Below are 14166 nucleotides of genomic sequence, written 5' to 3' on the forward strand. Positions count from 1 at the left end.
TTATCCATTTTGAAAGTAACTGTAAATCTTTTATCATATAATTGACTTATGCTTAAAAGATTATGTTTTAAACCTTCAACAAGTAGAACATCTTCAATTATGAGAGAAGATTCATTACCAATTTTACATATTCCCACGATCTTCCCTTTCGAGTTGTTTTCAAATGTCACATGTCCTTCTTATTTAGATTTAAGATCAAAGAACTTAGTCTTGTCTCCCGTCATGTGTCTTGAACATCCACTATCTAAAAACTATTTGTTTTTGCTTGTGGAAGACTTCATGCATACCTATAAAAAAAATTAAAATAATTTTTCTTGGTACCCAAGTTCTTTGAGTCCTTTATTTATTAGTATTAGAAGAAACAAGATTTTTAGGTACCCATATGGCCCTAATAGTCATTGTATGATTTCTTCTCATAGGACAAGTATGATAATTATGATCATTTCTATTACAAAAATTGCAAATAGCATGTGACATATATGAAAAACTTGAATGATTATAATAATATCCTTTTTTGACAAAATTATTTTTATGAAAAGAATTTTGAATATTAGTCTTTGATGTAGAATGATTATCAAAAATTTTTTTATAAGGTTTGTATTTTTGTTTTGGCATATATCCCAAACCTGCCTTGTCAAAAACACATCTTTGACTACCAAGAAGTTTATCAAAATTTTTTTTTCCATTCGTAAAGTTTTCAACAATATTTTCTAAATCGGTTTTCTTCTTATTCAATTTAAGATTTTCATCTTTCAAAATGATACTTTCTTTTCTTAAAATTTCAATTTCATTTGTTAAAGAAAAATTTTTCTTTTTCAAAGCAGTATATTTGATACCCAATTTTTCAAATTCCTCATAAACCTCTTCTAAAACATTTTGCAATTTTTCATATGAAGGATTTTCAATATTATCAAGATTTGTTACCTCAATGTCATCTTTAGTCATAAGACAAAGATTTGCTGATTCTTCATTGCTTACTTCACTATTTGAGCTACTTGAATCATCATCCCATGTAGCTTTCATTGCTTTCTTGCCCTTGTTTCGATCTTTCTTTAGCAGAGGACAATCTGGCTTGATATGACCAGATTTATTGCATTTATAACAAATTAAAGTGTCATTTTTACCTGAATCTTTCTTGGAAAACTTTTTGAAGGATTTCCTTGGAGGAGTTTTATTTTTCTTCAAGAACCTCTGAATTCTTCTTGTTATCATCGCAACTTCTTCATCTTTATCGTCATTTTCCTCATCTTCATCACTTTCACTTTCATGATGAACAGCTTTAAGTGCTAAGCTCTTCTTTGGTTTTCCTTCTTCTTCTCCTCTTTTCAATGTGTACTCATGGGTGATAAGTGACCCGATGAGTTCATTGACTTCGATCTTCTTGAGGTCTCTAGCTTCAAGAATCACTGTAACTTTTGATTCTCAACGTTTTGGTAAAGAGTTGAGAATTTTTCTTACTATCTCCACCTTAGAATAAACTTTACCAAGAGCTGTCAAGCTATTTATGATATTAGTAAAACGAGTGTGCATACTAGAAATAGATTCATCATCATTCATCTTAAACATTTCATATTCATGAGTAAGAATATAAATTTTTGATTCCTTGACTTGCAAAGTTCCTTCATAAGTAACTTCCAAATTATCCCAAATTTCTTTTGCCGTAGCGCAATTCATTATTCTATTAAATTCATTTCCATTAAGAGCATTATATAATAAATTCATAGTAGTTAAATTTAAAGTATAAAGTCTATCGTCTTCACGATCAAACTCTTCTTCTTCCTTTTTGACCTTACTCCATCAACCACTTTTGTTGGAATATAAGGTCCATTTACAATATATTTCCAGATTTCTCTACCTTGAGCTTGAAGAAATATTCTCATTCTAACTTTCCAGAATGAGTAATTATCTCCACAAAAGAGTGGAGGCCGACTGCTAGATTAATCTTCACCAAATAAAGCTACAATGTTAGCCATAAGATCTTAACTCAAAAGATAGTTAATCTTATAATAGAGCTCTTAGCTCTGATACCAATTGTTGCCCAGATGACTAACATAAGAGGGGGGTGAATTGAGTTGTATTAAAAAAATAACAATTATAAATCAAATATATAATATAAAATATAAACAAAATATGAAATAACAATAAATATAAAGAGTAAGGGTAAGAGAGAAGCAAACTCAGTATGTTAACGAGGTTCGGCCCCACTGCCTACGTCCTCGCCTCAAGCTACCCCTTGAGGATTCCCAAATTCACTATTCAACTTCCTTCAGGTGGAGATAGAAACCTATTATACCTTTGAACAACACCGCTACAAAGGATCCGTGTAGAACACCCTCTACACTTGCAATCACCTTACACGTGGTGATTCAACTATTCCCCGTGTAGAATATTTTCTACACGCACAAGGGTTATACACACCATTTTTCTGATACAAAAGCTGATAGTGGGTAGGTTATCAGAAAACACTCATCAATGAGTGAAATAAGAATAATACAGCGCAAACTATATCTCTCAAAATAAACAAGAATTAAGGCTCAATGCTTAGAGAAGAGAGAATGAAATCTTTGAATGAATGTTGTATGCTCTTGGTGTTGTGAATGTAAAGCTCTCAAATGATCTATTTATAGGCATATGAGACTTCATATTCAAATTTAAAAAGATTCGCATGTCAAAGACAACATCATTCACTTTTTCAAAAAATTCAAATAAAAGGTTCTTCTTTTTCAATTGTCAAAGACAACATCATTCACTTTTTAAAAAAATCAAACCTAATCTTTTACTTTTGGCATATGACAAAATGAGCACACTTTCCTTTTCAAAAAATTCAAATCTAATCTTTTACTTTTTGCATATGACAAAATGAGCACACTTTACTTTTCAAATTTTTAAAACAAAATCATCTACCTTTTGTATAAGTCCAAAAAAGTATCAATCACTTTTGAAAATATTCAAATAAAACATGCACATGTGAAAGATGACAATCAATCATCTTTAATATTTTCAAAGTTCAACTCTTTAATCAAGGCATGCACATGTAAAAGATGACAATCAATCATCTTTCAAAATTTTCAAATTTATTTTTCAAAAATATTCATGCACATGTGAAAAATGTATTTTAATGCTTTATGATAAAATATTAATTTTGAGCATTAATCCTAATTTCGAAATTTGAAAAGATTTACAACATTACTCTATAATTTTAATGTGAACTTGTTCCCTTCTTGCTCATACTTGTTTCCTTGATGTGCTTGACTCCATTATGTAGAAAACTTGAGTTTGAGACTTCTTTATTCTTTGAATTCATTTGTTATCATCAAAATCCATGTGTAAATATATAATTACACAAAATTTGAAATCTTGGGTTTAACACCGTTAATTTCTTTTAGGACTGGTTTCGAATAATCTCATCTCATCTCATATAATTATTACAATTTTATCGAATTCTTATATAAAATATAATAAACAATTCAAATTTTTCAAATCTTAAAAGAAAACTACTATTAAAAAATTATATTATAATTGTTAATGTCATGCTTCGCAATTCGAGCAACTCTACAAAAGTTCAACTCGATGACCTACAACTAAAAAGAAATGAGAGCTCTGGGGTGATGATGGACACCGTTGATACTAAAGTCAATATATAATTTTCTATGTGAGCTATAGAGAATATTTATACCTGGTCTGAGCTCCCCCTTAAGGGAAACTGTGGGGTGTCAATTTGTACTCCAGCCAAGTCCCACCGTCAGCTCCCCTATCAGGTAACAATATGGCAGGGCATGGTTGTGGTGACCGTTGGAGCCCTAAGAAGCATGTCGTGGCATGCTTGCCCCTAAGGAGGATTGAATGCGGTGGTGGTTCCATGTCTATGGTATGCTTGTCTCCATATCTCATTTAATGCAGCGTGTGGTTGATCAGGTGCACCTACTCATTGATGTGCTCAGCCATCGGGGCTTTGGGACAAGGATTGTTCTTGTCCTTACTTGTAGAGACCTGTGGCCCAATAGGGGTGTCGGGCGATTCATGTTCAATACGTGATATCTAGCTGCCTCAGCTGCTAGGCTTCCTTGGCCAACCTAGTTTGGCCTGTTCCTTGCTCTCAAGCCTTGAGTCTTCCTAGGCTCTGCAAGCCAAGCCTAACTTCAGGGATAACCTTCTTCATAATAATAATATTTTATTTAATTTTTAATAAAATATTTTATCTCATCTCATAAGAACTGCATAACTAAACGAGGACTTACATGATGACTTAAGGTTCCTTCTCCACCACATTTTGGAAGCCCCATCCCTCATTTTCTGAAACTTCTTTTTTATTTCTTGAGTTTGCTATTTTATAATCTTTTCTGATCTTCTAATGTTTTCTTTTTTTTTTTTATTAAAAAAAATTATGCTTCCTTATTCTCCATTTTTTTATGTTTTTCTTTTTCTTTTTCATTTTTTTTTTGGATTTTCAAGTTTTTTTTTACTTTTATGAGTGCTTTATTATTTTGTACTTTTTTTTTGTTTATATTTGTATGTTTTATTTTTATATTTTCAACGTCAAAATTGAAGGAATAAATTTTCATATCACCATTTATTTATATACTAGCTTTGATCATCTGAAGTTATGGATATTAATTTTTATATATTTTTATGATTTCTGAAAGAGTTACATCTGATCTTCCATGTTTATAAATCTTTGACGTACTGCATGCAGATTTCAAACAATTGCATACCGTCACCAGATTTAGTGGGTTGAAGTGCTTGGAGAATTGGAGTTCGAATTCCAACCGGGGACATACAGCCTATTCTTCCGGCTTCAGCTAGGCAAAGCCTCCAAAGTACGGTTTGGTCGAAGGATCTCTAACCTTGACCGAGTGCATGGCTGGAACATTAACACTGTATTTGAATGTTGAGTTGAGCATAAAATGAAAATTTATCCGCATCACTATCGAACGGTACTCAACATCATGCGCTTTCTAAATGTTTTTTGCAGGAACCAGTAAAATGGGTCTCTTACCATGTGGGTGACTTTGTCATCGAGAACCCTAACACGCCCACAAAGATAAGTTTTCGATGATCCAAATTGATTGTACACGCACCAAAGGTGGTCTCACTACAAGAAATTAGGTTTTTTCCAGCGCTTAAAATCGCTGTAAAAAAGCATATAAATCGCTGCATATTCTCATTTCCAGCGCTTTTAAATTCCTTGCACAGTCGCCGCTATTATCGCGTCTTTTTTGCCTAAACCAGCGAAAACAAAAATATCGCTGTTTAAAATACTTTTAGCAGCGATTTTTTTTCCTTGATAAACCTGCCAACATCGCTGCAACTACCCGCAATCCAATAAAGATATATCGCTGAAAAACCTTAATTTCAGCATATTAAATCCTTGCAAATTCTCAATAAATCGCTGCTATTGATGTACTCTATTACAGCGAATATCTTCAAAACTGTTGCAAATATCTATTTTCAGCGAAATAAAGATACTGAAAATACAACTAAAACCGCTGCAATCAGACAAAAAACTGTTGCTAATGTGCTTATATTGTCTGAAAAATCGTTGCAAAAGATTAATTGCAGCATTACAAATCACTGAAATAACTGTGAAAAGCGCTGAAATTGAATGTCCAATAGCAGCGATTTACTTGCAAATTGTTGGAAATAGTTATCTGCAGCGTAATTTAGTTGCTGATAATACACCCAAAAGCGCTGTCAATAGCAAAACCATTTGCAAATTTGATCAGGCATGTCTGGTAAATCGCTGTTAACGCGTAATGGCAGCATCAAAAAGCGCTGCATTTCCTCTGAAAATCCCTGGTTTTAAGCGCTTAATAGCAGCGATATTTTCGTAATTGTTGCAAATTCTTTTTTCCAGCGCGATATAAATGCTGAAAATTCAACTAAAAGCGCTGGAAATTTTCCAAAACTGTTGCAAATTTGTCCATGGCTGTATCTAAAATCGCTAGAATTAAGATAGAATCGCTGCGAATAAATATCTCTATTCCAACGATTTTAATAGAAATTGTTGGAAATATCATTTTTCAGCGCAATAAAAATGCTGAAAGTAGCCTAACAGCGCTGCAATAGAGAGCATTAATTACAGCGATTATTTAAAAACTGTTGCAATAACTCCAATGCAGCGTAACTAAAATGATGCGAAAATTGAGGAAAGCGCTGCAATTTGATGATCTACTGTTGTAATATGTTAATAAAAATCGTTGTTAAAGTATAATTGCAACATTTAAATTCGCTGCAATTACTCTGAAAAGCGCTGCTATTAATTATATTTCATTTTTTTTTTATTGCTCGTTAGCTCGCCTCATATATTTGTTATATATATAACCATATTTGCAAAAGTTGGTAAGAAATATAATGAACTATTTAGTAATGTTCACATATTTAATCATGATATTACGTAGCCCCCTTAATCAATTAACTTTTTCTTAATACCTTAAACTTCACTTAATTTATGTAATTTAATTGCTATTAATTAACAATAATTAATTACATAACTTCATTGGCATCACCACAAACAAAACCTTTCCTACATGAACCAGGAATTACTTAAACCTATATCCAATTCTATTCCATTACTATATAACACTTATAGTTTTGACAACACCCAATTTAGAAATATACAAAATATAGAGAAAAATTCTTTCACTACTTTCATTATAGGAAAAAACCTAATCCTGAGGAATATAATAAATCAAACACAATCTAGAATCTAAACCCAGTGGGAAATTCACATTAATGTGCAGTCATGGGCTATATACAGTGGGGTGGACCAATTTCTACTTGCAAAACCTACATGCAGTACTTACAAACTACTAAATATATAGATCCCATTTCTTGCTCCTAAACATTAATTGATCCACTGCACATTCATCAACAATTGTTCAACTGTCCTGCTCTTCTATAGTTAGAATTAGTTCATGTCACCTGTAACAATGTGCACTTGGGCATTGGGTAGAACAGCTTCAACACGTCTGCATCAATTTAGAAAGGGGGGATTCATTTCCAGTGCTTTTACATTTTCAATCTCTCCGATCAATTCTGTCAATGACCATATAGATTTTCGTTACATAAACCATTAATTTAATGTAGGAAACATTGAAGAAGCTGAACAAGAAAATAATACTATATTAGGCCTGTAACTTTAATCTTCATTCATTATCGCCAATTGCCAAAATGGCAAACATAAGGTTCAAATCACTGGAAATCTAGAAATGGATTTACAGTCATTTAAGCAAAACACCCTTAAGCACGAAACTTATACTTTTAAATTTCTGCTTGTAAATAATTACACTGTAAAGATGTTTGAAAGAAACACACACAATTGCTCTAGAAGGTGTTACTCAATTTATACAAACCAGTATATATATATATATATATCTGAAACTAATTATCTTACAAGCAATTACATGCAGTACTCACATACAACTTGTATAGCTGTACATATTTAATATAAAGTTCAATATTGTTGATGATCTTCAGAAGTGATTTCTAGATTTGCAACTTTATTACATCACTGCTGAACCCAAAACACCCAAGTAAATACATCAAGGCTTATTTAATAAGTTACGCATGTACTCTAGAAATTGTAATCATTGTGCTATGGTTCTAATCTACTGCAAATTGCCTCAAACTGAGAAAATGTGAAAGTTCCAGACTCTTGGGATAAATATCCAAAAAAGGTGTCTATGAGTATGGATAATACCTTATGAATGTATGGCCACATATCATAACTTGTATTGCCAGCTTTAGTCTACCTGCATAATTATGCAAATGATCAACTACTATTGAAATTGATTTACTTTTAAGTCCATCCACAGAAAGTATAACTAAAAGTTCTAACATGGCTGTATGGCAGCTCTAACATATTCATTTCAGCAGTACACAACCCAAAAAGTAGCATAGAACTGCACATATTGAGGTTACAAGTTACCCACCATATATTTTTACCCAACACAAGAGGTAGCAAAAATCACTGTCTGAAATTAGGGCAGATATAATATGGAAAGAAACATGTAGGCCTTCATCTAATTAGAAATTGTCTCCATCAAAATATGCATACTAAATTCGATATGCACAAAAGTGTGGATCTTTTCCTGTGTGTGTTAATAACAGAAAATATACATTTAAAACCATATTAAGTCTTGGAAAAAAAAACCATTTTGGCCAATAGTTATAAATTATGTTATAACAGTTTGCTAAGAACCCAACATGACAGCTTCCTCTAATTACATGTTTAGAAGTGTGTCTGTAGAGATGCAAGTCAATATGGCAGAAAATGTCCATAAATAATCTCAAGTCATACAGCTTGCTAATATGGACTTGTAATTACATATATTGACAACTATTAACAACATGGACTTAAAAGCAGCTGCCTTACAAACATTTTAGAACATGCACACCTGTAATCATCACCCATACACAGCTCTAACATATGCATTTGATCAGTACACAGCCCAGAAAGAAGGCCTCCAAGGCAGCATATTTGTATCTTTTTACCCACCATTTATTTTTCAGTCTCACATAAGAGGTAGGAAAAACTCACCATGTACGTGGGTTAATATAATATGGTTTTAGAAACTTGTAGAGATTCATCTAATTAGAAATTGTCTCCAACAATTATTGCATACTAAATATCAGCATTTTTCAAAACTGGTTGGTCTTTTTCCTGTGTGCGTTTATAACAGAAAAATGGTTGGTAAACGCATATTAAGTCTGGAAAAAAAACCAAACTGGATTTTACAACTTATAAATTCTGAGTATATCAGTTTGGGCTGAACCCAAAAATATATGGTGCCTCTAAAATATATTTAGAAGTGTGTGTCTGTAGGGTTGCAAGTAAATCTTTCAAGTGTGATAAATAATCTCAAGTCATACATGTTATTACTATAGACTTGTAATTACACTAGAGTATATATTGACAACTATTAATGGGCAAATAAAGCATAAAAACCAACCCATACAATTAATAATAAGTCTGTGCACCTGTATACTCTAATCAGGATCCACAGACAGCTCTAAAAGTCCCATTTCAGCATTACACAACCCAGAAACTGTTCAACAAGGCATATTTATATGTATACAAGTTACCCACCATTTATTTTTCCCAACACAAGAAATATTGAAAACACTCACCATATTGGTGGGTTAATATAATATGAAAAGAAACATACAAAGATTCATCTAAATTGAAACCAAACAAGAATTTATGCATAGTAAATTGTCCATTTTTTCCTGCTGGTTTGGTCTTTTTGTTGTGTGTGTTTATAACAGAAAATATATATTTCAAGCATAACAAGTCTGAAAACCTATACCCATTTTACAACTTATAAATTCTTAAATTATCAGTTTGGTAACAACCCAAAAATCTCTGCAACAAACAGGTTTTTATTCGTGTGCATCTGTAGATTTGCAAGTAAATCTTTCAGAGGAAGATTACTTAATCTCAATTCATTCATTTGAGTAATACTTGAGACTTGTAATTACAGTTAGAATATATTCCTACAACTATTAACAACAAATTGCATAAAAACAGACCCCTACAAATGTATGGTCTATTTATGTCAGTTTAAGTAAGAGACCCAAAAATTGTTGCTTAACCTAAAATATTTTTCCTAAGTGTGCGTCTGTAGAGTTGCCAAAATGTTTGAAACTTTGAATAAATATTCTCATTACATCCTGAGATTGAGATTGGACTTGTAATTACAGTTAGAGTATATATTGACAATTATTAACAACAAAATGCATAAAACCAGTACCCATACAAAACTATTCCAACATGCTTGAACCTGTAATCATCACCCACATATAGCCCGCCCCCTCCCCCCCCCCCCAATGCCAAAAGTCTGGTTCTAATCCTCGTTTCTAAGCAAAGTCTCATCTAGACCCACAAGTATGATGGAGAAAAAGAGGAGAAAATACATTCTACTGCAATCTTTTTCTTCTACAATTTAGTATCTAAACTTGATCCAAAAACCATATTTTATGGGTATATGCAAGGGCATATTCCAGCTTAAAAACAACAACCAATTTTATAACTCCCAGCGTGCATATAATTATTTAAACAAAAACATTAAAAATTAACTCATCTAACAGTGATCATCATATGATTATTCTGCTCCTGATATAGTATTCATTCACTTAATGTAACCCCAATTGGAGAAAAAATGTACTTTTCATTTAATACTCTAGCCTGGAAGTTGGAGATACATATCTTTAAGACTATGCCTTAGGCAAATGCTATATGTTTTAAAGACCAATGGTGAAGCTTTGCTTTAAGCCATAACCTAGGGGTGTTCTTTTTCATTTTTGCACTCAGCCCCTTGGGTCTTTTTGGTGACTCAACAATTCTTGTTCTATTCCTTTAAACAGAGAAGAATAGTTGAAATCTTGGTTCTATTCGATGGTATTTATCCTTTACTGTTTACATTCTTTGTAGGATTGATTATTTTAATTAAATGTTAGGGATGCATACTAGATGTTCCCTCCCCCCTCTAATTTTCCAACAACATTCATCCAAAATTGTAATATGGAGTGATGAGCTATCTCTAGCTAACTTTAGAATAATATGTTGCTTTTGCATGCAATGGTGAATCCAGGAGAAATTTCAGGTAATGTCATTATTCAATGTTGTCACACCATTGCCCTTATCAACCTCAACCATCTCCTCCAACTCTTACAAGTCATCCAAATCATTGCTAGCATATTGAAAATAACTGAAAAATTAGGCTTAATCTTAATCACCAACCTTTAATTAGCATCAGAACTGGAAAATTGGTTCGTGAAAGAAAATGGTCCCCCACAAAACATCCAAGTGTGCATCCAGTTTGCATGTCCAACTGCTCCATCAAAATGGCTGTTCCTGAATTAAATGAACAGCCATTTAAGGTCTGTTAGTATATCAGAAAATTTAATATGTATATATGTAAAGGACAACAATATGAAACATAGAAGGCACAACGTAACACCTAAATGAAAGTATGAGAAGGGATCTTGCAATTACATAACTTCTTTCTAGTAAAATCTCCTGCACGGACCATAATAACCTGCATTCTTAATGGGTGTTTATGGTGCTTCAAAGCATTTTCAGCCCACATTTTTAATTAAAACAACTTACACAAGTAATCCCCCCACTGCCCAAATGCCTCCCACTCAAAAACCTTACATTCTTTATATATATATATATATATATAAGTTTTCATTTATAGTTTGGCCACCCACCATCTCCCACTACAAAAAATATCCCCAAAATATGCAAAAAATCCATGAAAGTTGATTTCTTGGCCCTCACTAAGTCTCTCCACGAGACTGGAGAGACTCGGTGTTGCCATGAAAGTTCTGAAAAAAGCTTTGCAACATCTGATCAGTAGCATTTTGCCTCTCACGAAGAGCTTGCATTTCACTCATCACTTGATCAAGCTTCGTCTTGTAATGGTCGGCATCTTTCTTGTAATTCTCAGCATCTGTCTTATGTTTTTCAATTAAAGCAAGATACTCTCTTTCTTTTTGGGTGTTCCGTTGTCTTGTCGACTCCGGGATGACCATCTCTCCTAGCCCCCTTGCGTATCCTGGTCTATGCCCAAGCACCTCTCTAAATACACTTGATGCTGCTTCATCGTTGCGTTGCTCGGGCTCAAGACGATCCATCTTGCTGACCATCTCATTCTGCACATGATACATTTTAGGATGAGCGGTGTTAAATCGTGGTATGAAAGGTGAATAGGACACACTCAAATATAATTTTGGAAACCATCCTTGCATGCAACAAACAACTTCAAGAAATATCGTACTTACATAAGTGTTCTCAGTTGCTGATGTGACAAATTTCCCACTCTTCTTTGACCAGTGAGTCTCCTTATAGAACTCCACCAAATTCGTAGTAGTAGCCCGCTACAAATGTAAGAAACGAACATGTAATTATTCAAGTAGAAACATTGAATAATTATAATATTTATTCAAATGGAATGACCAATTTTATAGAAAAACCCCCACAGTCAAACCACACAAACACCATAGATCCAAAACCTCTAAAGACCTTCCAACCTTGCGATCCAAATGAGTAGACATGTACATTTCTTAACAATAACGGTGTAATTCGTTTCCTCGTGAGTAGAGCAATACCACCTCTACCATTATCGCGTCTTGGGATAATATAGTAATTGTAATGCATCATCATTCTCGTCTGATATCTTCTTTCATTTTATATAAGATGTCATTTTAACCAATTATTATCTCGTACGCTAACTAAGTCCCCCCAACCTCTATTTTACAACATTCTAATTATTTCTGAAAACACAATCGTATATACTGTTAGAGGGATTAATGATACCAACTGTTTTTATTTTTTCAGGAAACAACCATTTAATGTGTTATCAAACTTGAGATGACCTTCACCAACATGACTCTTCATATGTTCCACTCCCTTACAAACATATATATAAATTAGTGGCCATGCAGCAAATGGGTTGTGCGCAATGTTATAGAACTACCTGTATTATGCATATACATGACTAGGCTGAAATCAATTGAAAGACTATACCTTCTCCTCCATTAACCTAACAAACGATTTGCGGCCTGCCGTGTGGTTAATAGTTAGCGCTTTCCTATTCTCCCGATTTTGTCTTGCAATTCTCTGAATTAAGTAGCACCCAAAATCAGCTATTGACAGTTGCTTAATAAACACATTAAGCAATAGGACTCATTAAATTGACTAAACAGATTGTTATTAATTTAACTACTATATACCTTGAATTCCTCACTTCCCCACCTCTCACACAGCTTAACCCATACTTGCAAGTCAACCACGGTACTGCCAGCAGCCAATGCTTCCTCGTGACTATCGTACGATTCATACTTTTTGTGTAATTCATGGTGGAATGCATTGAACCGCTTACGCAACTGCTTCCTAACGGTCAGTCTATGATTCTCCCGATCCCAATCTAACGCAAAGTCACCCTGCATGGATGAACATCCAAGGTTAACACAAACCATATAATTGTGTACACCCACTAACATTATCTCAAAATAAATCTCGATATATCTTACTCTCACACGGTCGATCAACTCGTCCTTTTGTGCCTGCGGCACATTAGTCCATCTCGCATAACTCATGTCGCAATGCTGTTTTATGATTTGCGTTACTCGTGCCGTGAACATCGCTGCGTTCGAACAACACGGAGCTGTTTCACCGTCATTAATCTTCAAAATCACGGGCCCATACTTCCTTAATTTCTCAAACTCAATACACTTAGCTGGCCCACGCCGCCGTATGGGCTTTTCTTGGTTTGCTGTGGGCATCGTGGGGGCAGTCAAATCTGTATTTCAGCGTAACAAAAACTTTCTATCAGTCTTCAAATAACAACTTTTGTTATTTACTACCCTAATGAGTAATGTATTGAGAAAAGAACAAGAATAATGATTGTACCTTGTGTGTCTCCATTAGGTGGGGGTTCTCTTAAGGGTGAGGGTTCTCTAATCGTCTCTGGTGGGGGTTCTCTAATCGGCTCAGGTGGGGGCATTGGATTAGAACATGGAGGCTCCCATGGATGACTAGGAGGCTGCGTTGAGTCATCTGAGCCTGACTGATCTGGTTCTGAGTGACTGTGGTATGAAGCGATGCGAGTTCCTCGTGGTCCGCGCACTCTACTATGGTAAGGTACAAAACGTCTGGCACGAATACCTCGTCTATACCCTCTTCCTCGAGCACTTTCTCCCATCGCGTCACCTGCATTCATACCTCTAACCATTTGAGTTACAAGTATTATCATGAAATTATAATAAATCATGCCACAAACATGATTGGTAAAACACAACTCTAATACCCAATTATTAGAACCAAGATTAGATATTGCAGATAATTGATATTGCATTTTATTCAATACACCTATATAGCAATCTCTTTATTATTCTAACATTATCGAAAAATGATGCATTCCCAGCAGCCAATAGGTTTTATAGTTTTGCCACAAGTTAGATTGCAATAAGAATAGCATGCTATGCGACATTCTAGCTCGAATACATGAAATATTAAAGTCATGTATCGTCAAAACCATACTTTGTCAAAAACTTGTTAATGGTAACTCCTAATATGTTGCACTTCTGTCCACAAGCATTTGATGAGTTTTAACAACACTTTTTCCGGCTAACTTGTCAAATGTTTCCAACCAATGTGTG

Source organism: Carya illinoinensis, chromosome 4 (genome assembly GCF_018687715.1).
Source record: "Carya illinoinensis cultivar Pawnee chromosome 4, C.illinoinensisPawnee_v1, whole genome shotgun sequence".
Lineage (NCBI taxonomy): Eukaryota > Viridiplantae > Streptophyta > Magnoliopsida > Fagales > Juglandaceae > Carya > Carya illinoinensis.